General features: G+C 36.6%; 1 pseudogene; it reads right to left on the bottom strand.

The window, feature by feature from the left end:
* Positions 1-11,470: 11,470 nt before the first annotated feature.
* LOC149159105 (BTB/POZ and MATH domain-containing protein 5-like) lies at positions 11,471-24,303 on the bottom strand (annotated as a pseudogene).
* Between the last annotated feature and the right edge of the window lie 1,839 nt (positions 24,304-26,142).

Raw genomic sequence — 26,142 nt, 5'->3', positions numbered from 1 at the left:
AAAACAATCAGTTTCATATTAAAATATGGGAGAAAATAGTAAGTTTGTAATTACTAAAATAATAAATTCATGTAGCAAAGATTATTAAATTCCTATATATAAATCTCTGTAAGATATATAATTTCTATATAAAATGGAAATTTCTATATTAAAACGTATATGAACAGTAAATTGCATATTAGAAAATTTGCAGTTGTGAAAAACTATTAGTGTCATCTTGAAGTATGGTAGAAAATAGTAGGTTTATAGTTACTAAACTAATAAAATCATGTAACAAAGGTCATTAAATTCTTATTTATAAATATTTGTAAGATATATAATTGCTATATAAAATGAAAATTTCTATATTAAAAGGTATATAAATAGCAAATTGTATATTAGAAAATTTGCATTTTCGAAAAACAATCAGTGTCATATTGAAATATGGTAGAAAATAGTAAGTTTATAGTTACTAAAATAATAAATTACAACAAAGATTAATAATTTCTTATTTATAAATATTTGTAAGATATATAATTTGGAATTTTTTCCAAAAACAAAATCAACTTTTGAAAGTGTGCTTTCAACTAGATCCACTTCGAATCGCTAAATCTATGAGCATGAATTTAGATTTTAATTATTGATTAATAATGAAATTATTTTTCATTTTTAAAAGAGATATTAAAATGTATGATTTGAGGTAATTACTCTTTTCTAAAAATAATATAGGTTTATGGTTTTTTTATAGAATTATATAATATTAAATATATTTATAGTATTTTCAATTGTTTTATTTATAAATAATTAGTTCAAGTAGATAGAAAGAAAAAATATAAATTTATTTTTTTAAATAATAAAAATTTATAAGATCTATATTTCCGAATTTTTTGAGTATTGAATTTTAAGTAGTCGAATTTTTTCCGTATTGAATCGAATTCGAATTCGAATTCGAATTCGAATTTGGTAACTATGGTGATTATAGTTGTGCGATGATACTCTAGATATTCCATGAGATAGGGTTGACTTTCACGATACGATTCTCAATCTTTTTTTATGAGAATTAGTCAAATAAATCCTAATGATTTTTTAAAAAACTTCTCATGAAATTTAGTTAAAAAAATATTAATAGTTTAAAAAAAAAAACTAATTAGTGACACTAAGTCCAACACAAATCAATTACTTTACACCACAATTTTTAAAATTTATGTTTATTTATCAATAATTATTTGATGGATGGTATAGATTCAACCACCAAGAAATATTATAGAATATTCTTGATAGTAGTCAAGAATCAAAGGCTATATTTATTTCAAAACTAGTTGTGTCATTTTCCCCCCTTTGACTAAATGTATTAATTGAAACAAAATGTCATATGAAATGAAATGACTTATCATTTCTTGGAGATATAATTTTGATAAGCCATGTTATTGGCATATAGAATTATAAGAAAATATCTCCATGGTAAGTGAGGATGAATCTCCATGATTAAAAATTATGATACGTTTAAATGTATATTTATTTAATTCATGTATTAATTTTTTTAATAAATAATACAAATAATTTTAGATAAAGTTAAAATTTAGTTAATTTTTATGATTTTTTTAAATCTAGGTGATTGGAATAGTAAGTGTTTTGATTATTTACATGATTGATGCCCATCAAATTTTACCATCCATTTAGTTTATGTGACTATGATATTATTAAAATATTTCCTCTTCCTACTGTAGTTAATCCAATAAGCTGACAACAATAACCTCTCACAAACTATTTATACTTGGTGTATACTCGGTGTACTTGTGTCTATTTTGGAATAAGGTTTCTAGAATTTTAACTTAATTATGAATAATTAATAAGTGGATGATAGAGATTTATCCTCTACAAAATATCCACTATATATTTTTAATACTATTCTAGATAGAGGGTTGAAATATATCTCGAAGGTAGTTATGCCCCTTTTACTTTTCAATTCAACCAGTACAACCATATAAATTATATAGTTGGTGAACATCTAAAAAAACATCCAAATAGATACGTCATCATACATTTATCATTATGAACAATAAAAAAATCATAAAAAATAATTAAATAATAACATTATTATTATTATTATTATTATAAAAAAAATTAATATATCAATTAAACATATATACATTTCAAGAAAGCTTGTAGCAAGATTTTTAACCATGGAAAAAATTTGGAAAATCCCTCTATAATGTGAATCCTCCTCTAATACCATGTAGAAATTATGGTGTAAAATTGCAATTGCTCATGAACATGGAAAAAACTTGGAAAATCCTTCTCTAATGTGAATCCTCCTCTGGTATCATGTAGAAATTATGGTGTAAAATTGCAATTGTTCATGAAGTTTTGATCAAAGTCACAAGACCCAAACATACTCTACTTCTCTATGGAATTCAATTCACAATTTAACACATCAACCATAGACATGCAATGATAAATAACACATATGCACATAGTATTTTTTGGAGGTGCAAACAATTTGCTAAAAGCAAATTTTCCTACTTGCATTAATCTAATGAATAAAGATGTATTACAATTTATTTTCTCAACCGAGTAGAACTTGCAAGTGAATAATCGATCTATCTTCTCACTAAGAAGCTTTGATCCGCACTGTGCCTCCGCTTGAGCCCCTATTTCTTTGCCAAATTCTTTGAGAAATTAGGACCCTATTATTTAGGGATTTCTACAAAATGGATTGCGCAATTCCCAAGGCTGATCATCTAACTGCATGGAATACCTATACACCCAAGACTACTCTACAAGTGTTGTTACACTGCTTTGAAATCTCAATTACAACTCCTGAACTCGAGTTCTATGTATGCACTAGCTATTTTTGGATTATTGAGTTTCGAAATCGATGATCATTGAGTTTGACTAAAGTCTCACTGCAAAAATAACCTTCCACTAGCTCCTGTAACCATTGGAACTAGTCTAACCAGAAACAAGTTGAGATAGCTTACCTTGATTGCTACAAATCAACAATCATGCATGCTTAACTGAATTCTAACTCTAACTCCTCTAACTCGAACTTCCTAAGTAAATTGGGTGACACAATCCATATCACACAAGTTAACTGCATCCAAGTTGTCTGCTAATGTGGAAATTGGAATTTTTACGATTTAATAAAGGAAAAATTAAATTAAGAAATTCTTGTTGCATTATTAAACCATGTAATTTTAAATATTTTATAAATTATGTTAAATCATTATTGAAAATTATTCAATTATGTTGGCCAAACCCATTATCTATAATATATTTTGAAGAGGAATAATAGATATTAGCTTTCATTGTGATGAATTGGACTTAAGGAGGAACTTATAAATAATAAATCAAGTTTGAAGACATTTTAAATAGGAATTTGGAAGGATCCTAACATTTCAAGAAATAATAATATGCAGAGCATGCATTTTGAAAAAACTCATAATCTTCTCACAATGAAGAAGAAAATAGCTCTGCCATAGATAGAGTAACACATAAAAGGCCAAAACCTAGATGTTTTTAGATTCAAATATGATGATATTTAAGGCATCATAGCATTGGTAACCAAAAATATGATATTTCCATATCTAACTATAAAATATAATTGTTTTCTATTCAAACTAGTAAATAGATCCAATTCACAAAACTGGGGTATATAATGAGTTTTCCAATGCTAACGAAACTACATAAAAATCTCAAAATCAAACAAAAAAATTGCTATTTCACCTAGACAAACAAGAGAGGTCACTTACTGTTTTATATTGAATACCAATTACCCATGAATGTGGACATATTGTTTGAGTCTCAACCTTAAGATTCAAGTTCAAATCTTCATGCTTTAGGTTTAAATGTGTACAATGTAAGATTTCATGATATGGGTGAAGGCAAAGACAATATGATACTTATCTTGGTGTCTCAACAAACACAATCACTAACATCTTTTGTTTTCTGCAATTTTATTTGGAATTTATCTTATATATATATGTTTTCTGCAATTTTATTTCGAATTGCTTATATATATATATATATATAGAGAGTCACCATCATCAATAAAATGCACATTTTCAAATGGTTAGTATTCGATGGTTAAAAAAGAAATATATCGGTAGATACATGTATAATTTTATCCCTAATTTTGCCACAAAAACTACATATATTTATAACATATTAAATTTTTATTTTATTCTAAAAATAATTTGGTTACTATTCAATGGTTAAAAGAGGAATATATCTGTAAATATATGTATAATTTTATCCCTACTTTTACCACAAAAACTACATATATTTATAACATATTAAATTTTTATTTTATTCTAAAATTAATTTAAATATTTATGGTTTTTTTATTTTATATATATATATATATATATATATATATATATAATTAGTGGTTTTAATTATATTCCACCCTAACATCATTTACATTTATATCGAGTCGTCATCTATTAATCAAGTTAATCTGCTTATTGTCATAACAAATAATAATAATACTTTTATAAATAATGTTAGTAATATTATATTTGTAGATGTTAAGTTCTAATAATATGTAATAATTTTTGTCACAATAATAATAAGATGGTTGATGTGCATGAAAACAAAGAACGAATAGAAATGAAAAACAAACAGAAAGTAGATAGAGAAAAACAAAAGAAATGATTGGTACTAAGTATAAAAAAATATAGGGAGACACAAATCACAAATCCCATCAAGAAATGGAAAAAAAAAAAAAAACATGAATAGATGAAAAGAAAAATTAAATGACAAGGATCATGATAAAGAAAAATTAAAAATGCATATCAATAAAAAAAAAGTGCAACAAAAGGCAACAAAACAACAAGAAGAAAATATGAAAGAATAAATTCAACAGCGAAAACCACATAAAGAAAATATCAAAGATCATATTGACAAAGGATGGTGCAACAAATGGAAAATGAATAAAAACAAGTAGGGATGAAATAACTAATTGAATGGAAAATATCACATCAAAGAAAATATAAAAAAGGATACAAACAAAATATGCCGTTGAAAATGACAACATCACAACCACAACGAGAAATGGAAGAGAAGATTGCACCACAAAGAGAACAAAGCAAATATTGAAGATCATATCAATAGAGGATGGTGCAACAAGAGACAACATAGCAATAAGAAGAAGAAATGATAGAACATATTGAATGACAAAGAACACATCAAAAAATATCAAAGAGGATATCGACAAAGGATGATGTAGTAGAGCACAATGGAATATCAAGAAGAAGAGAGGAAAAAACATATTAAATGACAAAGAGCACAACAAAGAGAATGTTAAATATTATATTCGAAAATGAAAGCATAATAGAGGATGACATATAAGATATTAAAAAAACTAAATGAAAAGAATAGATGCAAGGAAAAATTAAATGAAAATAAGAATATCACAGAGAATATCAAAGATCATTTCAACAAGGGACAACACAATAGATAACTAAAGAGTCTCATCAGTAAAAAAAAAAGAAAGAAAATGCAAAAGAAAACCTCAAAAAAAGGTGTTTAAAAAGCTATAGAAGAAAATCATACAAAAAAAGGTGTTTGAGCAATATTTGTGCCCAAATTCATTGTGAAATTTTGTTTGATGTGAATAATGCACATCAAATTTTTTGTGATAGGATTGATTGATTGGATCAAGTTAAAATGTGTTGTTTTCCAAGAGTCACATTATGAAATTCTTATATTAAACACAAATACAAGTATAATATGCCTGATACGTAAAATAGAAAGACCTCATCATAGATATTTATCTTCGAGATCTCACAGAACTTAAAAAGTTGTCGATAGACACGCAAGTGTAATTTTGCAAGTTATGTATTCAATAGTTGGAAAACAGAAGTAGAAGACACACTATTTGTATTTCACAAAAGGTTAGAAATTTTTCCGTGAGGCTATCCCAACATATCAAAGACTTGGATTTGATGATAGTTATGTGTAAAAGGATAGAAAAATAATCAAGTTATGATTTTACTATTAAAATATTTTGTATTGGATGCCTTCAATTACAAGATTAAGAATGATCCATATTATAATAGAGTTCAACATCTACTCATGAAATGTTTTCTTATCATGCACAATTAAAACCATCATAGATTGATGGTTTGCACCTCTAGATATTTGATCTCTCTCTCTCTCTACATTTCATAAATCTAAAGTTAAGACAAATCTAGGTTGGTTACTTTACTATTAAGAGATTATAAATTTTCATGTGATTTTTCTTTTAAATAATGAAACTTTTATAGGTTTAATTTTTAATATGTATTGTTTTAGAAAAAACATTAGAGAAACACCTTCTATAGGTTGGTTAAACCTTAGGTTTACAGGACCTTAGAGCAACACTTTCTGCTAAAAATGGTCGCCAATGAAGATCCTCTCTCTAAATGTCAGAGGCTTGGGATCTACCCAAACAAGAAGATCCTTAAAGCACTTCAAAAAAACTAAAGGGGAATCCATTCTTCTATTGCAAGAAACCATGATATCAAAGGATAAATCCAATAATATTTTGTTTAATATTTCTCCATCGTCGAGAGTTTGTGCTGCAAATTCACAAGGAAATTCTGGGGTGCTTGTGGCTACATGGGATCCAAAAATCTTAAAATTTCAGGCATACTCCTGTTGTGCTGGTATTATTCTTACAAGTCAATGTAGAGATTGTTCCTTTAGATTCTGGGTGATGAATATATATGCACCATATGCCAATCGTAGAGCCTTTTGGGACTTAATTAACGCCTCAGGAATTCTAGACAGCTGTTCTTTAATCATTGCTGGGGATATGAACTTCACTATTGATGAAAACAAAGTTTGGGGACACAGGGCCAAAATGGATTTAATGGCTCGATATTTCAAATAGCTATTAGAAGATGAAGCCCTCAGAGATGTGGCTTTGTCTCCCCTTTGTCCAACAGGGAAAAATGGTTGCTCTAGAATAGAGGGTATTGGTAAAAGAATTGAGAGATTACTGGTTGATTCAATCTTGTGCCAGAAATTAAAGCAAATCTAATCCTGGGCCTTCTTCTCGAACATTTCAAATAAGGATGAAATTATGCTGGAATGGAATGCTGAGTTGGATTCTCCCAAGAGACCCTTTAAACTTAGCCTGATGTGGCTAGATGATTTGGAATTTCAGAAGCTAGTTCTCTAGTCTTGGTCCTCTACGGTTGATTCTTTCTCTCATTGTCCCATATTTAGGATCAAGGACAAACTTCTGTTACTAAAAAGGGTGGCTATAATCTGGATTTTCTATAAGAGAGTTTCCCTTTGCAATGAGCAACAATTTTTAGATAATGAAATCACTAGGCTTTGGGAGCCTACTAGCCTAGGTCTATTCTTTATTCAAGAGCAACTGCAATCCTCAATCTAGTGACAAAGAAAGAAAAAATTCTCCAATCACAAGAAGTGGAATGGAGGCAAAAAAATTCACCTTACATGTATCAAGGTTGGTGATCGTAACACAATTTGTTTTCATCAAGCAACTTCCAAAAGAAACTAAATCAACTCTATCTGGCCCATTAAGGATGTAGTAGGGATCACATATACCTCTGATAGGAAGATAAAAAGGGAGGCTCACAGGTTTTTCAAATATTAATATAAAGAAAGAGATGGAGACTACATGACAAAGAAACTGAGTTTCTTTGACATGCTTCCTCTCATGGTAGAGGAAGAATATTCATTGTTGTTGAAAAAACCATTCTCGTTGGAAGACAAATAGACTATCAAGGAGATTGCCAAGGACAAAATCCTTGGATCTAATGGCTAGTTGATCGAACTATTCCCTTTATTCTTCGACATGATGGGGCTGGAACTGGTGAACATGGGTGAAGCACTTCCCGTCTCTTAACACATCCCAGGTGCTATCAATTCCACTTTCCTTACTCTTATTCCAAAGAAAAAAGATTCTCTCTCATTATTTGATTTCAGGCCTATTTCATTATGCAACTCTGTATACAAGATGATATCTAAATCCCCTGCTAATAGAATTAACGAGATTTTATCACCTCACATTTCTTTGGAGAAATTTTTTTTCTTGTCAAATAGGCAGATTCAAGATTCCATTTCTATTGCCCAATAGTGCATACACTCGATCAAGACATGGAAACTAAAAGCATATCTCATGAAGTTTGACCTTTGAAGGGCTTTTGACTAGGTGGACTTAGAGTTTCTCACAGTGATTCTATATAAGATTGGCTTAAGCATATACACGTTCAATGGATTTTGGCCTGCATAACACTTGCATCTATGGCAGTCCTCATCAATGGAGAGCCTTCTAAATTCTTCAAAACATGTTGAGGCCTCACATAAAGTTGTGCATTATCACCTCTTCACTTCTATGTTGGTTATGGAAGCTTTTAGTAGAGCAATCGAGGTTAAAGCTGAAGCTCGGGCTATCGTGGGTTGCAATCTTGCTAGAGGTTGTAACATTTCCCACCTAATGTTTTTGGACAACATGTTGTGTACTGGGCATGCCAGGCTATTTGTGTGGGAAGAATTCCACAATACTTTTGGGGATTTTAGTAAAGGTTATGGCCTTATTATCAACCAAAAAGAAACAAAGTTGAGAACTGATTCACTTGATTTCTCGGTGATGATTGAAATTGCTGGCTTGTTTCGGGTCAAAGTCAGATCCATGTCTGGGAGATCAAAATATCTTTAATGCATATTACAGCCTAACAAATACTCCATTTTAGACTGGGATTGGATTATTTCGAAATTTAACAAAAATTTGTCTAGCTGGGATAAGAGATGGCTTTCGAGGGGCAGAAGAGTGATAATGATAAAGGTTGTTTTGATAAGAATTCTGGTTTATTGGATGCATCTCTTCCACATACCACAAGCTATTATTAATAAAATAGACTCCATCATAGCCAATTTCCTTTGGTCTAGAGTTGGTTTTGTGCGGAAGTTTCGCCTTATGGGATTGAAGAACATTGTGAGGTCTATACAGAAAGGTGGATGGGGTATCATTGAAATCCATAATTTTAATTTGGCCCTCAGGGTTGCGAGAACTTGGAGGCTATTCTTCATGAAGGGGCCACGGAAAAATATCATATTTTGGAAATATATCAACCAGCAAATCATGGAGGAGTGGCTTGCATTGGGGGTTTCTTCGGCTGGTAGTCCTTCAAAAATCTAGAGAAATCTCAAGCTCATCATCCCTTGGCTTTGCAACAATCTATGCTGGAGGGAGGGTAATGGGCTGAGACTAAAAGTGGGCCTCGATGCCATCGAAGGCCTCAATGGAATCCACCTCTTCCCTATTTCAATCATTAATGAACTTAAGTCACAGGCACTGAATACTCTTGCTAGCTTGCGGCAATGGTCGAGGCAATGTGCAGTTTCTCATTCATTGCCACATGCCTGACATGTCAGTCTATAAGAGGAAATGTTGGATGAATCAAAAAAGTATTGTAACATGCTTTCCATGGTGGACATTAACATCTCATAGAGGTCTGATGTCCTTGTGTGGGGTGGACACATTAGGAATGACTGGATTTCTGCCAAGGAAGCTTATGATCAAATCACTTCCACTTGCCAAGCGAATTCCTTATCTCACATTACCTCTCCGCTATGGAAGTGGGAAGCTCCCTTGAAGATCAAATGTTTCTTGTGGTTGGCCATTCACAATCACATTCTAACTTGGGAAAATCTACATAGAAGAGGCTTCTTGTGTAGACAGGATTCCCTTTTTATTCCCTGCCCCTTTACTTTTGAGATTTGGGTGGGGGTGGCCACAATTTTGGCTGTCCCTTACATAAATGATGCATCATCCATACATGAATGTTTCAGATTATGGAATTCTTCCCCTCTATGTCCTTTCTGGGATTTGGTGCACCAAGAATGATCTAATTTTCGAGGACAAACTTATTGTGACTATGACTGTTAGTCGATACATTGTGTCAGTTTTCCACGAAATTTTTGTCCTTGGAATCCAAAGTACTCTCTTTGCTTTGTCTCATATGTCGATTTGTTTGGCATTTTCCCTATATGTTCCTTTGATGGTGCCTCCTCTGAAGGGAATTGTGGATGTGGTGTCTCGCTTCATTTGGACCTTGCTTTCCTTTATCATTTCTTCTGACATGGTGGTAAGGGGGACAACTATAGAGTCGAGGTGATTTCTTGTCAGGGGTTCTCAAATGCTCTTCTTGGTTGGGCATTGATAACTTTCTCATTTTTGGTCACTTTCTTTTCTTGATAACCTGGATTCAGGGTCGATACTCTCTTAAGGTTCTAGTTCCTTGTAATTGGATTCAATTGAGTCAGAACATTCTACCCACTTTCTCATTTGCCTCCTTTTGACATGTATTTTCAAAGCAGAACATGGAGGCTGATGCGCTCTCAAAACTCGTTCTCTCCCTCTATCTAGGCTTTATGTTCTTTGAAAAGTTCACTGATGACACGGGTTGTGGTCTCTGAACTGTTTTAACTCTCATCTTTGTTGCTCTGATTTAGACTCTTTTTTTTTAGTATCTTTTTGGGTGGGGATTCGTGCAACCTCCCATGTTTTTTTGTCTTTCTTGCACTTCTCCTATAATTTATGGATTTTTCATGTGGACAATCAAGATGATTTACATAATTGGATAAATATGATGTGATATAATCCCATGAAAAATGTAACTTTCTCTAATATGTTTTTCCTTTGGACAAAAAATGTAAGTTCTTAGAAATAGATATTTAAGAATTCCATTTTAATATCATTTAATAATATAACCAATAAAATACAAAAAATAAAGAAATATATTATTGAAGTACTTTAAATATAATTTTTGTTTTTGTTAACTTGGATTTGAAACTTGAATGTTATGGTTTATATGTTACTCTATAACCTGATCATCACTCATTAAACTTTATCATTAAAACAAATACACCAATAACTTTATTTCGAAAAAGAAAATTAATTATTAGAGACTAAAACAACCTATAATTCGACTTCAAGGAAACAACGCGAAAGCCAAAAATGCCATGAGGAAACACATAAATTAGAAGAAGACAAATAGTTCATGCTTTCCCCACCCGCAATAGGAGAAAACTAATTAGAGCGTGTATAATAAATTTATGTTATGTCAGAAGCACCAAAAGCCTGATAATGCAGTAACATCAACTAACCTGATATAGCCGTGCTGCCAGAGAATTTTATAAGCCAAATAAATTTCTTTATAAATTGCTTGAAAGTAGAGATAAAAGTGTGAACACAACATCATGCCAATATATTTCTCGCTAGGATCATTAATGCCAATATTGTAGACATCATTATGAAAAAAAGAATCACGTACTATTCTTACATTAAGCATAAAAAAAAAGATGTATTTTAGAAAAGGGCATCATAATTACTCTAACTGAAGTTCAACTTTCTAGCCAATGCCCTTCTTAGCATCCACATACATACCCAAACAGTGATAGTCAGCCTCAGTTAATGTTCAACAGTATGATCGTTACTTTCGTGATGACACTCTACACACAAGTCGAAACTCTAAATGCTATTTCTGGGTCTTACTCACCGGCCTTTAATATCTGTACCATCGGAAGGTTGATCCCGGACACTCCTGCGACTTTCTGTCCTGCTGCAATCATCCTGAAAACCAGGAACTGCCTTTAGATGTTCTGACAAAAGAAAAGGGAATTTCTGTTGCAAACACTCAAAACCTTTTAAAGGCATAACCTCTGGAAGATTTTGCGTTGCAAATTTGAGACACGCAGCTTTCGAGCCACTAGCATTGCAACTCTCAGCCAGATCGAGAGTTGAGGCAACTGTATTTACAGATATGCTTCTGCATAATTTTGATTCACAAAGTAGCCTCAACCGCCGCAAACCATACGTATCTGCTACGGCAAGCAAGCGCTCTATCAATGTCTCAGTTGTCAAAGAAAAAGAAGATGAATCGGCTGGCATTGGTTCTTCATCAATAAGGGTTTCTGTATAAATATAATGCAGCATAGCCTTGAACACTCCAGGCTCCATCTCTGTAACAACAACTTCATTACTCTGCTCTGAAGAAGCGAAAAATTTTGCTCTGAATACTGGGGATCGTGGAGCCAAAACGAGTTTATGCAGCCAAAGCGAATTTATGAGCTTTAGATTTCTTCACAGCCACATAAAAAATTATATCTGGGGCTTCTTGATTTTCTAAAAGTGCACCAAAGTGTAAACTTAACTCGGACTCAGGAACAGTTATTGAGTACAACCCACCGTATTCCCCTGGCAGAGACCACAACACGTAATGTGCAATCTAATTTCAGGGAATCATCCTTGAGGTAATTGGATGTTTCAAATGCAGACCGTTCGAAGAACCGTTTTCTACCCACATGCTTCCTTGAACTTCAAAAATGTGAGGCCGTCTCTCCCGCTCAGGCGCCAAATGGCTGGCGCACCTCTTATCCTTGCCCTCCTCGCTTTGATCGAACAACGTCAATACGTGGGTAGGGCGAACGTCCGTGCCCTTATTGGCCAGCGCTAGGAAAACCGAAACATAACATAACGCGAGAATTTTTCGTTGGTTGGAAAGGGAAATAAGGGGTAGGGAAAGAAGGCCTAAAGCAAACAATAGATTAGCGATAGAGTAAAATAAAATGTTTTCATTGCCATGAATTCGGGCACTATGTAACAAAGTGTTCGCACAAAATGTATAACAAGAATTTGTCGAAGAGGAGTAGGAGGTGAAGCACTTGCTTCCAAATTTGAATTAGACTTCATCTCGATTGCATGTATGGAAAACACTATAATGGGGAGTGTATGGTATCTATATTCAGGTGCCTGGTTCCATATGACATCATGTAAAGGATTTTTTAGTAGCCTAGATGAGAAGGATCTCCAAATGCACATAAAAATTGGGGATGATGGGTGGTACAATATCAAAGGAACTAGTATTGTAACCTTTAAGACGGAGTTAGGCTGCCATCTTCATTTGAAAGATGTCATGTATGTACTTGGATGAAGAAGAACTTGATCTCTATAGTTGTATTGGAGCATCATGGCTATGATGTTGTTTTCAGTAAGGGGAAACCTTTTCTTAGACATGTAGCTACCGGGCAAGTGAACAAATTGGATTTTTTGTTAACAATCTATACAAACTTGAGGTGGAAGCTTGCCTTGCACTAAGTAGCAAGGTAGGATAAGTGCAGAGTTGGGATGTTGGAGAACTCTGGCATAGACACATGGGAGACTTACACTACAGGGCCTTAAAAATCATGCAGTAGATTACCACTGGTCTCCCGAAATGCACCCTTGATGAACATTATGTCTGCAAGGGATGCACTTTGGGGAAATATGTCAAATCCACCTTCTAGGGACGAGATAGCATAGTGGGAGTAACCTTGAAGTGAGTCCACTCTAATGTATGTGGCCCATTTTCTACAACTTCTAGTATCCTAGAGGAGAAGGATCTCGAGATGTAGATAAATATTGGGGATGATGGGTAAGGAACTCATATTGTAACCTTTAAGAGGGAGTTAGGCTGCCATCTTCATTTGAAAGATGTCATGTATGTACTTGGATGAAGAAGAAATTGATCTCTATAGTTGTATTGGAGCATCATGTCTATGATGTTGTTTTTAGTAAGGGGAAATCTTTTCTAAGACATGTATCTACTAGGCAAGTGAAACAAATTGGATTTTCTGTGAACAACCTATACAAAGTTGATGTGGAAGCTTGCATTGCACTAAGTAGCAAGGTAGGATAAGTGCAGAGTTCGGATGTTGGAGAAATCTGACACAAACATATGGGAGACTTACATTAGGGGGTCTTAAAAATCATGTAGTAGATTACCACCGGTCACTTGAAATGCACCCTTGACCAACATGATGTCTGCAAGGGATGCACTTTGGGGAAATATGTCAAATCCAACTTCTAGGGCCGAGATAACATAACTGTAGTAATCTTGGAGTGAATCCACTCTAATGCATGTGGATCATTTTCTACAACCTCTACAACAAAACACAAACATTATGTTATTTTTGTTGATGACTTTTCAACAAAATGTTGGATCTTCTTCATGCGGAAGAAGGATGAAGTTTTCTCAAAATTTGTTGAATTCAAAGCATTGGTTTAAAAGGATACTAGTCAGAAATTGAATGCCCTGAAAAGTGATAATGGAGGAGAACATGTATCTAGCACCTTTAAGTACTTTTGTGCCAAATATGGTATTAGAAGAGAATTGGTACCACCCCATAACCTACAATAAAATGGGGTAGTTGAAAGCAAGAAAAAAATAATAGTGGGAGTAGCAAGAGCCATGTTGCATGATCAGGGTCTGCCATTACACATATGGGCATAAGCATGCAACAACGCAGTCTATTTGTAGAACCATAGTCCTCATAGAATACTTGGAATGATCACACCTGAAGCTTTCTATGGGAGAAATCCAGTTGCATTTCATTTCAAAATTGTTGGAGCTATTGTGTATTGCCATGTCTCCAAGGATAGTAGGAAGAAAATTGACCCTGCAACTGAGTTGGGAGTCTTTGTAGGATACATGGAGGCACCACATAAATATAGGGTGTATTTTTCGTCACCCAATGTGATATTAATGAGGAGAGATGTAAAATTTGATGAGGAGAATGCTATGAGATTCTCTCTAGAGTGAGAGTTGAGTATCCCATCATAGGAGGATCTAATAGTTCTTAAGGAGGGGCCTCATGCAAAGATTTAGGAGGTTTTGCAGAAGCCACATGCACAGGGGTAGATAAGAGATCGAGTGGAGGCACCCACTCAACTAGAATCTTTCGTTGAGGGAAGGATGAGAACTAGAGAAGCTGACAAATTGATACAAGATGCATAGGAGCATGTGGGAGCTCCTTCATCTTAGCACAAGAAGAGGATGTCAACATATAGGTACATTAGGTATATGGATCTCACTACAAAGCTCATTGAATCAAAACCTTCTTCATTTGAGGAAGAAATTTCTCAACCAGTTGGGGTTGATGCCATGGTGGAGGAGTATGAATCAATCATGAAGAACAATGTATGGGAGGTGGTGTCGAGGCCAGAGAACAAGTTAGTAGTTGGTTCCATATGGATCTACAAAGTGAAGCATGCAGCTCATGGGAGCATCGAGGAGTACAAGGCTAGATTTGTGGCCAAAGGCTTCTCTGAGGTAGAGGGAGTGGACTATGAGGAGACATTTGCACTAGTGGAAAGACATTCCTTGATTCTAATCATTCTAGCATTAGCTACAAAGATGGGGTGGAAGATCCAAGAGATGGATGTGAATACGACCTTTCTCGATGGTGTTTTTGAGGGATAAATTTACATAGAGCAACAAGAGGGATTTGAGACATACGATTGGGATACGTGTGTACACTCAAAAGAGCCATGTTGTTAGGGTCCAACCCTAACCCCCTTATTTATGTAATATGGTTGAATCATAGTTATAGTTAAGTAAAGATTAAACAATGCCCATATTAATAATTGTAAGTGGTTGATCCGCATTTAAAGAAGGGACAACAACTAGTTGCAAATGGGCCATGGTATTCGATAGATGTTATTAATAAGAACCTTGGTACTGACCCATGGTATTGTATGTATGAATCCTACATAAAAGATAGAAACACCCCTCGAAGAGTGTCATGTATTATTTTGTAATTGAGCCCAACTCTATTGGAGGTTGCCCCCTCAAAGAGGCAAGTGAACATTTCTTTCCTTTCTGAATAATAAAATACATGTTGTTATTCCTTTTTGTTCTGTGTTCTGGGTATATTTCTTCGCATATTTGGTATTCATGTATCTTCTCATAGGTCAAGAGCATAACAACTGGTATCAGAGCACTTTCCAAGGCCAGTGGAATCTCCATTTTTAGTAGATTTTTTTTTGGCTAGAGAGGTGTTCCAGCGTCTTTAAACCACAGGATCTGTCATTGAGCACATAAACCTATGGATTTGGGGAGGCATGCACACAGGAAATACAAGAGGTCATCATGCTTGTTGGACTCCCTTGTAACCCTTGTGGGTACCCCTTCGAATAGTAGCGCATTAGACAGAACTGCGCATGGACTGTCTTCCAAGTACCCTCTGGGTATATTGGAAGCCCACTAGGCTCTTTTGAAACCTCACCATAGATAAACCGCCAGCCATCCTTCTGCTACAGTACACCGAGAATAGCACTCGGGAAGATTACTCACGTGTACGATAGGGTAGTCAGGTTGTACGGCTAAGGGTATGGTTGATCCTTCTTGTTTAGTGTCCTGAAAGATTGGGCCGAGTACTACTGTTGGACCCTTATGTATATTGCGATCTATAGCACCTAACACTCCTTGAGATCCTAGTTCCCTTGTCTCTGTCTCAATAACACATCATCTTTGCCCGATCAGATCTAGCAAGTTAGGTTCGGTCGCCACAGTGACAATCAGTTTTGCTACTCAGATTTATCAAATCTGCCATTCAAATCCAACAGTTGGGTTTAGTAGCAGTTGCAACAATCAGATCCGCCATTCAGATCTAGCAGTAGGGGTTTGATCACTGCCACATTTCTATTCTCTTTAGTTGAGGGCTTTTCCGACTGATTTGACTATTTGTGTGGCTCCTATACTTGGGTAGGATTCTCGCAGGACATTGGGCAGAAGCAACTTTTCAGGGAATCAACTACTACAACATTCCTAAATGGGGAGTAAAACTCCTATCGGAGTAAAAAAAATAGAAAAAAATAAAAATAGAAGTCTAAGACACACCCAGGATGCTTATAGGAGACTTAGCCCATAAGAATCAAATCGACGAGTTGAGCAAGGTGGTACCATTGACTTGTCAGCGTCAAAAAAATCGGGTGGTCCCAAAATTTTTCTCACAGTAACAACAAGTGCACCAGATCGGTGCATGGTACATACCAGAGCTCAAGCTATGGCCAATGAGAAGATAGACTCCTTGAACATAGGTTGGAGGAATTAACGAAGAAGATCTAGAACTTACAGGAAACTCTCACAAAGCGCAAGCTGGGGGAACAATTGGAGGCATATGATTTTAATGAAAACATTGAGGGCAAGTCTAGCCATTCTCTTCACTTCTATGGAATCCACCAACAGTCCTAGTCGCGACAACCCAAGCAGGACATGTATAAATTTGATGGCACTCATCTGGCCACATGGCTAGCACAAATGGAGCAATATTTGACATTGAATCACATCAGAGATGATGTGACTAAGCTAAGTGTGGGCAGCATGTACTTGGACCACAAAAGATGGTAATCGTGGCAATGGCATCAATGTTGCTATGGAAGGCCCATGACTTGGAAGATATTCGCAAAAACCCTTTCGGATCACTCTAACCATGAAACTAACTTTTTGGGTCATCTTACTAAGCTCCGACAAATAGGAACAGTCCAAGAATATATTACAGCCTTTGAAGCCTTTGCCTTCCGCACAGGAGCTCTACAAGATGAGTTCTACTTGGAATGTTTTGTTAGTGGTCTCAAAGACGCCATATAAGCCCACGTCTGACTATAACACCCAATCTCATGGCTGGATGCTTGCAAGATAGCTCGTGAAGTAGAACGCACTTTGTCGGCCCAGTCGACTCGTCCAAATTTCATAGCCAAGAGTCGCCCCATCCAGGCTCCAAGCACTACCCAAACACTTAAGGTTCAAAAGATGTCACCAACGGAAATGGTGGAAAGAAGAAAGAAAGGATTGTGTTACCACTGTGATGATAAATACTCCCCTGGGCATAAATGCAAGGAACCCAAATTCTTTCAAATGTATGCTAATGATCACAGTTCATCAGAGGAAGCCACACCATTTTAGGAACCAAAGGAGGAAGATGAGGACAACTAGCTAGACAATGCCCTCCCAGCTACACCTAAAGAACCAGTTATCTCTCTTCATGCTTTGGCAAGGATTTCTTCTCCTCAAGCTCTCAAAATCAGAGGTTTTATTAAGCATCGCCCTGTAGTAGTCTTGATTGATAGTGGTAGCATGCATAACTTTATCCATCAAAGAGTCGCTGAAGTAGTGCATTGTTTTGTCAGAGCAGTCTCTAATTTCCAGGTCCAAATTGTTTATGGGGGGACAATGAAATGTGAAGGCCACTGTGAAAATGTCAAACTTCAAATGGGGGATTATCATCTAAATACCCACATGTTTGCCATACACATGTGTGGGTGTTACATTGTCTTGGGTGCGGAATGGCTTCACACATTTGGCCTAATTACAATGGATTTCCAGGAGTTATATATGAGTTTTAAACAGAATAACCACACACATACCCTCCGCGGACTCCAGGCCGGTGCTCCCTCTATCATCAACTCGCATACGATGGAAAAATTGTTAAAAAAGGGCCATTCAGGCCTTTGAACCCACTTCTCTTCATATTCATCCTTAGATACAACAGATCTTAAACAACCGTCTGCCGGTCTTTAACAAGCCTCATGAGCTTCCACCCTCGAGATGGGAACATGATCATAACATTACTTTGGTCCCTGGGGAAAAAACACCAAATGTGCGCCCATATAGATATCTGTTTTCCCAAAAGAATGAAATTGAAAAAATCATCAAGGAACTCCTGGAAGCAGGTGTCATTCATCCTAGCATTAGTCCTTACTCATCGCCTGTGGTCATGGTGCTCAAGAGAGATGGGGAATTGCATATGTATCTAGACTTCAGGGCCCTCAACAAGCTGACGGTCAAAGATAAATTTCCCATCCCGATTGTCGATGGTATGTTGGATGGACTAAATGAGGCTCAATGCTTTACTAAGCTCGACCTTCGCTCGGGCTATCACCAAATTCACATGAAATAAGTAGACATTCCAAAGACTAATTTCCGAACTCATGAAGGCCACTATGAATTCTTGGTCATGCCATTTGGTCTTTGTAATGCCCCATCCACTTTTCAGAGCCTCATGAACCACCTGCTCAAACCATATCTCAGAAAAATTTTCCTTGTTTTCTTTTATGACATCTTCATCTACAGCCGCACCTGGGCAACACATCTCCAACATGTAGATCTACTCTTGTAACTGCTCTGGAAGCATAAATTATTTGTCAAGATGTCCAAGTGCTCTTTTGGCATGGAAGAAGTTGGGTATTTGGGCCACATTGTGGGGCGTCAAGGTGTCAGGGTGGACCCCAAGAAGATCCAGGCAATGCAGGAGTGGCCTCAACCAAAGACCTTGAAGAGCTTGAGAGAATTTTTGGGTCTCACCAACTACTATCGCAAATTTTTCTGCAATTATGGTCGCATTGCTAGACCTCTTACTCACCTTCTTAAGAAAAATTCATTTCTCTGGAATGATGAAGCATAATAGGCATTTATAGCTCTCAAACATGCCATGTGTTACTACCTAACTTCACCAAATCTTTTGTGATTGAATGTGATGCTTTAGGTATGAGTATTGGGGTGGTCTTAATGTAGGAATGTCAACCCTTGGCCTTCACTAGCCAACAACTAAGTGGGACAAATCTGAGACAATCTACCTATGAGAAGGAGATGACGACCATCTTACATGCAGTGGATACCTAGCGACCATACTTATTGGGGCAGCATTTCCAAATCCGCACAAACCATCAAAGCCTTAAATATAATTTAGAGAAACACCTATCCTCGCCACAACAAAATAAATGGCTCGCCAAAATGTTGGGCATGAAATTTCATTGTCGATGCTTTATCACGCGAATTTGAAGAGGAAAGCACCTTGCTCGCAATCTCCCTTCCCATTCCAGAATGGATTAAAGAGGCTTCCAAGGAATGGTTTTCAAATCCCTTGCTCTCCCAACTCATTAATAAATTGCACGTAGATCCAAGTTCCACAACGGGCTACTCTTGGAAGGAAGAGATTCTTCACTACAAGGATAGAGTAGTGATATCACCAACATCCACCCTTAAAAGTCGTATTTTGGTGGAGTTTCACTCATCTCCCACTGCAGGCCATTTAGGCTTTTAGAAGACTTATGCTCGCACTCGATGTTCATTCTTTTGGACAGGCATGAAAAAGGACATTCTTACTTTTGTAGCTGAGTGTGACGTGTGTCAGTGCCATAAAGGAGAAACATTCAAATCCCCAGGCACATTACAACCATTGCTCATCCTGACCTCAATCTAGACGGAAGTTTCTATGGACTTCATTATGTGTCTTCCAAAGTCAGGCAACAAGTCAGTCATCATGGTGGTTGTGGATAGACTTTCTAAGTATGCTCATTTTTGCGCCCTACCCCACCCTTTTACACCATCTTTGGTGGCTCAATCTTTCATGGACCAGATCTTCAAATTGCATGGCATGCCCACTTCCATTGTGTCCGATCGTGACCTGATCTTCACCAGTAACTTTTGGCAGGAACTCTTTAGGCTACAAGGTACCCAACTACAACTCAGTACTTCCTATCATCCCTAAAATGATGGTTAGACTAAAACAGTAAACAAATGTCTGGAGACCTACCTTAGGTGTTTCACTTCAGAAAAGAAATATCTATGGGTACAATGGTTACCTCTAGCCAAATGGTGGTATAACACTAACTACCATTCCACCACCAAGATGACTCCATATGAATCAGTTTATGGTCAACTCCCTCCTTCACCTACTTCTTATATCTAGAGATGCTCGAAGGTACAAGCAGTGGATCAACTCCTACAGAACCGCACAACCATGTTGGCCCACCTCAGAGAGAATCTCCATCCAGCTCAAAATCGCATGAAGAAACAGGCAGATCAACATCGTTCAGGACACAAATTTCAAGAAGGGGATCAGGTACTCTTGAGGCTACAACCATATAAGACAACATCCCTCAAAGACAAGGGTTGTCAGAAATTATCTCCAAAATTCTACGAACCATATCAAGTACTTCAACGCATCGGAGAAGTAGCCTACAAGCTAGCTTTGCCACCCACTGCAAAAATCCATCCAGTCTTCCATATATCATGCCTCAAGAAAGTGGTTGGGAACCATTGTCGAATTCAAACCAGTCTATCGGAATTGGATGAAGAAGGTTCAATCTGGCTCCAACTTGAACAAGTTCTTGACACGTGAGAATGGCACCTGCGCGGACACATGATCAAGGAAGTCCTCGTCAAGTGGAAAGACACCTCTCCAGAAGATGTGACCTAGGAACTAGAGACTGTCCTTCAGCAGTTTCTGTAGCTTCAGCCTTGAGGACAAGGATATTTTTATGGGGGAGGGCATGTTAGGGTCCAATCCTAACCCCCTTATTTATGTAATAGGGTCGAGTCATAGTTATAATTAAGTAAAGAGTCAATAAAGCTCATATTAATAATTGTAAGTGGTTGACCCGCATTTAATGAAGGGACCACAGTTAGTTGCAAATGTGCCATGGTATTAGATAGATGGTATTAATAAGAACCATATTACTGACCCATGCTATTGCATGTATGAATCCTATATAAAGTATAGAAACTCCCCTTGAGGAGTGTCATGTCTTAGTTTTTAATTGAGCCCAGCTCTATTGGAGGTTGCCCCATCGAAGAGGCAAGTGAACATTGCTTTCCTTTCTGAATAATAAAATACATGTTGTTATTTCTTATTGTTCTATGTTCTAGGTATATTTATTTGCATATTTGGTATTCTATTATCTTCTCGCAGGTCAAGAGCATAACACATGTATGGTATCAAACAAGTACCCCGAGAATGGCACATTCGAATTGATACATATATCAGTTCATTGGGACTCACCAAAAGTGAATTAGATGCTAACTTCTATCACATTGTGGTATATGTCAAGTTTCTTATCTTGGTAGTGTATGTTGATGACTTGATACTTGGAGGAGATGAGTAGTGATTGACAGATGAAGGACATGGGATTGATACATTACTTCCTTGGTTTGGAAGTATGACAAGGTGATGGTGAGATATTTGTGATTCAAGGTAAGTATGCCTTTGAATACTTTAGATATTTTACATGGAAAACTGCAAGCTTATGGACACACCTCTAGCTACAAACTGGAGGAAGGAGAGTGCTCCTTTAGGAGAGGCAGTGGATGCTAACATTTACAAACAACTTGTGGGATCCTTGATGTATCTAGTGAACACAAGGCCTGACATATGTTATGCAACTAATTAGTTGATTCAAGCCATGGTTAATCCCACTAAGCTTTATTGGAAGGCAAAAAATCATGCGTTGAGGTACCTCAGAGGTACAACTAAGAATAGGGTATGGTAGAGGAGGACAAAGGGAGTGAAGCTCCAAGGCTTCACTGATGCAGATTAGGCAGGGAGTCCATTAGACAAGAAAATTACTTTGGGTGCTATCTTCAGTGTTAGGTCTGCATTTATTTCCTGGTATAGTAGGAAACAGGGGTATGTGGCATTCAATGCAACAGAGGCTGAACACATGGCTACAAGTCAAGAAGCATGTGAGGGCATATGGATGAGGAAAATACTTGTGCGTATTTTTAGTCAATATATGGATTTGACAATGATTTATTTTGATAATCCTATTTGTATCAAACTCTTTGAGAATATAGTATTTCATGACACATCTAAGCACATTGATATCTGGTATCATCACTTGCGAAATTGTGTACAGAGGAGAATTATGATGTTACAGTACATTCCAAGTGAGAAGTGGGATGAAGACATATTGAAATAGTCATTTTCAAGAGGAAAATTCAAATTCCATAGGTGCATGATATGGGTGGTTCAAAATCCCTTTCTTACTAAGACATAGTATTAGAAAATGTAGCAAGAAAGGCTAATTTTGACTTGTTCCTTAGTCAAATTTAGTAATTTGATTTTCTAAATCAACAATATGACTTCAATGGAAGTTAACTTGTGTGAAATGGCCTTGTCTACTTGTTTACTTAGTAAATTCTAGTTATAGGCTAGAAGTAGAGTGGTGCATGCAGTGTTGCTAAAATTTAGCAATCTAATTAAGTTATTCTCAATTTGACTTAGTTAACTGAGCTCAAGCAACTAGTTGAGTCAGTTGAAGGTTAGTTGAGTAGTAGAATTGTTGTTAACTCAATGATTTCTTAGTTAAACTGGTCAATCAACTAAAAGTAACCCAAACATGCATGAAGTTTGAATTGCCAAACTAAAGTGGAGGAAAAGGCACATTGTAATTATTATTTGTATATTAGTTGAGTGTATATTCTAGGCATTGAGGCACGTGATAAATTACATGGGATTTGCACAAGGGAATTGTAAATTCCCCTATTATTTAGGAGCTAATTTCCTCATGAATCGTGCAAGTAAATAAGAAAAAGATGGGACCTTGAATTGAGTAAGGGTTGGCCAGAGCAAGACAATCAATAGGAGAAGATGATTACAACATAGGGTGTGCTTCAGGATTGAAGCAAGACATTGTAATGGTTTATCATTCTCATATGATTAATGAAAGGCAATGTAATGGTTTTTCCCTATTGGGTTTCCCTATAAATAATTGTGTTCTTGTGTTTTTTTGATGGTTTCATGTGTTTCATGTGTTTCTAAATTGTCATTTCAATTTCGCAAAATAATAGAGCAAATTTGTAATCTCTTGTTTTTAGTTCGAATACATCAGTAGTAGCAAATTTATATTAATTTTTACACTCTTAGGGTGTTGTAGGGTACAAATATCTAAGTGATGGGAAGCTAGAAATTTTCCCAATACCCATTTCTACCTAGAGCACACTCTTGGCCTTTAGGATTCTCACCTAGAATAAAAATAAAATTAAAATTGGCCAAGTGTATAGACCCTACCCTTACCTTAGATTTGATCACTGGAGTCAATGGATTATGGTTGGTGTCTATACACACAACATGGTTCCACTAGGGTGTGGTTTCACCAGTGCCCACTAGGTGTTGGACCTGCTAACATGTCAACAAAGTCACGTTCTCCCACTTCCTCTCAACCTCGAAAACATAGCATATATGAATTAAAAAGAAACCTAGGCTAGGTTCATAAAGAAGAACTACAACTGTTGTGTGCTCACCCTCCAGTAGTTTCAAGGAGACCCATTGCCCAATTCCTGATACTTAAATTCTTAGTTTTGACAGAATAACTAGCGTAGGGATTGGTTAAACTAAGTATACCCATAAATTTTGAAATCAACTGATTGAATATGAACACATAATTGCATTCACCATGCACATAATAATGAATAGCATATTCTCTTGATCGAGATGCGGATTGTCAGTTAGGCCAGCCTGGACGCAGCCATACGTAGCACCAGGGCACTTATTACCATTGTCCCCCACATGCTCAAGGTAGGGAGTGCCGTTTCCTTCGGTATTAATGCCTGTTGGGGAAGTGGGCCAGGTGGCAGGACAAGAAATAAGGTAGGGTGGTGGAGTATGCGAGGTCATTCGACGTATAATGCAGTAGTTAAAGGTTGTGTAGAGGGGTGGCAATACAGAGCAGTGGAAGGTCGACGAAACTGGAGGAACCCTCGTCATGGAAGGTTACCTGTAGAAACTGGGTATGTAATTTAGCTTTGCCTCAACATTAAATCTATGTTCTAGTTGGGGTTATTTTGAGGGGAAAGGAGGGGAAAGAATCCAAAAATATGGAGAATTGAATGTTGTTGGTGGAAATGGGGGAGGGAATTTCTTTCCATGGCTAGGTTCTGTGTCTATACTTTCTCCAAAATTGGAAAAAACTATGACTGCAGGGGGGGCAAAAGTGGGCTATGAGACTGTGAGGTTATGCGCTTTGTAATTAAGGTTTGGGGGAAACTAGATAGAGGCACTACAATTCAAGAGGGGCCAGGGTTTGTAGAGAGTAGTAGGGGAAAGCTGATGGCATCGGGCTGGGGTCACAAACCTGGTGGTAGTCTGCAAAGAATTGCTGGAATAGTTGGAAACCCCATGAGATTGTTGGCAAGACCAAGAATCCTGAGTGGAAAACTAACTTGAGGAACCTAAGAGGCAAAACCATTTCTCTTTAGGCTAAGGGAACAAGGATATGGAAGCACTGCAGACATACTGCCGCTTCAAGGAGGGCCCTTGGGCTCGGCTTGAGATGGAGTGGAATGACCTGCATGTAATCCATAGTAAGGAGGAAGGGACCAATGGTGGGCCTCGGGGTAAGGTTCAAAGACCTTCCATGCGAGACCTGGGGGCTTCCGCCTACCCCTGCACGTATGCAGTGAAAAATGAAGGAGAGGAAAAACATGCACGGACAAGGTGGTGTATTACAAAAAATTTTGAATTTGAATCTAACTCTTTCTGGGTGTCAATAGTGTTCTACCAAGTAGGCCATGGCCCATGCTGCAAGAGGATGTGGGTGCGATACGAGAGGCTCAACCCCCCGAACAGATAAGGGGCACCTCATCGCTAAAGTAGTAGAGGCTTATAGTGAGGTGATAGACGTTGGCATTTGCAAATTGATGGAAGAATGGGAAAAGGAGATAAAGAAAGGAAGAGAGACAGAGGAAGACATGGACAGTTGGAGGACTCTTGTTCCAGATCTAGGAAACACTCAAGGGAGAATCACACAGTTCAAGAAAACATTGTACCTGTACTCGGTAATCAAGAGTCTACTCGGCAAGGCAATGGAGCAGATATTTGTGGGTATGGCAATGACAATTTAGGGAATGTCGAATTACAAGAAAGACATGGAGAAAATTCTCTTCCAGCTACACAAACCGGATATCAAGATGGACAGAATTGATTGCCACATCCCATGCATTCTAGAGTTGTATGGCATGCCAGGGGAAACACCTGAAGATCTTTCTCCTGTCGTATTTGCCTTAGGAGCAGAAGGATTAGACTGATCCCATGGTTAATTTTGGTCTATGAACTTAGATTTTAATTTTCATGTTGCAAATGTCAATTTTTACAATTATGTAGTGTCTGGACATGAGATAGAGATGTATCTAGACTGTCTAGAAAGATTGAAACAATATTTTTTTTGGATAGCTTATAACACTGACGAGTGGCCAACAAACTCGGTTTCCCCTCGGAGCAAGTTGAGGCCACCTGGTTAATCTGTGTGGTGTAAAGTTGTTTATTATATAATAGAAAATGGAATGGACCTACCAAGATTAACAATAAATAAGTAATGAATAGAATAATGTGAATACATGACACCATTCTAATCATGAAGACATAGTGAGTGTCAAAACTCAAACATTCATTTACATTAAAAAACACGCAAGATATTCCACCATTCACAATGTAACAAGATTCATCACACTCCATAAGGAAATACACATAAGCAATGTACACTTACCAATGAGTGTGTTTAATGATGACTAAAAATGAAGGAAGGGCTTCAACTCCCCACCTAATTGT

The sequence above is a fragment of the Pinus tabuliformis genome, chromosome 5_2 (assembly GCF_031772625.1).
Source record: "Pinus tabuliformis cultivar Carrire ecotype Pingquan chromosome 5_2, CPIR1, whole genome shotgun sequence".
NCBI lineage: Eukaryota > Viridiplantae > Streptophyta > Pinopsida > Pinales > Pinaceae > Pinus > Pinus tabuliformis.
This window is presented reverse-complemented; position numbering and strand designations above follow the sequence as displayed.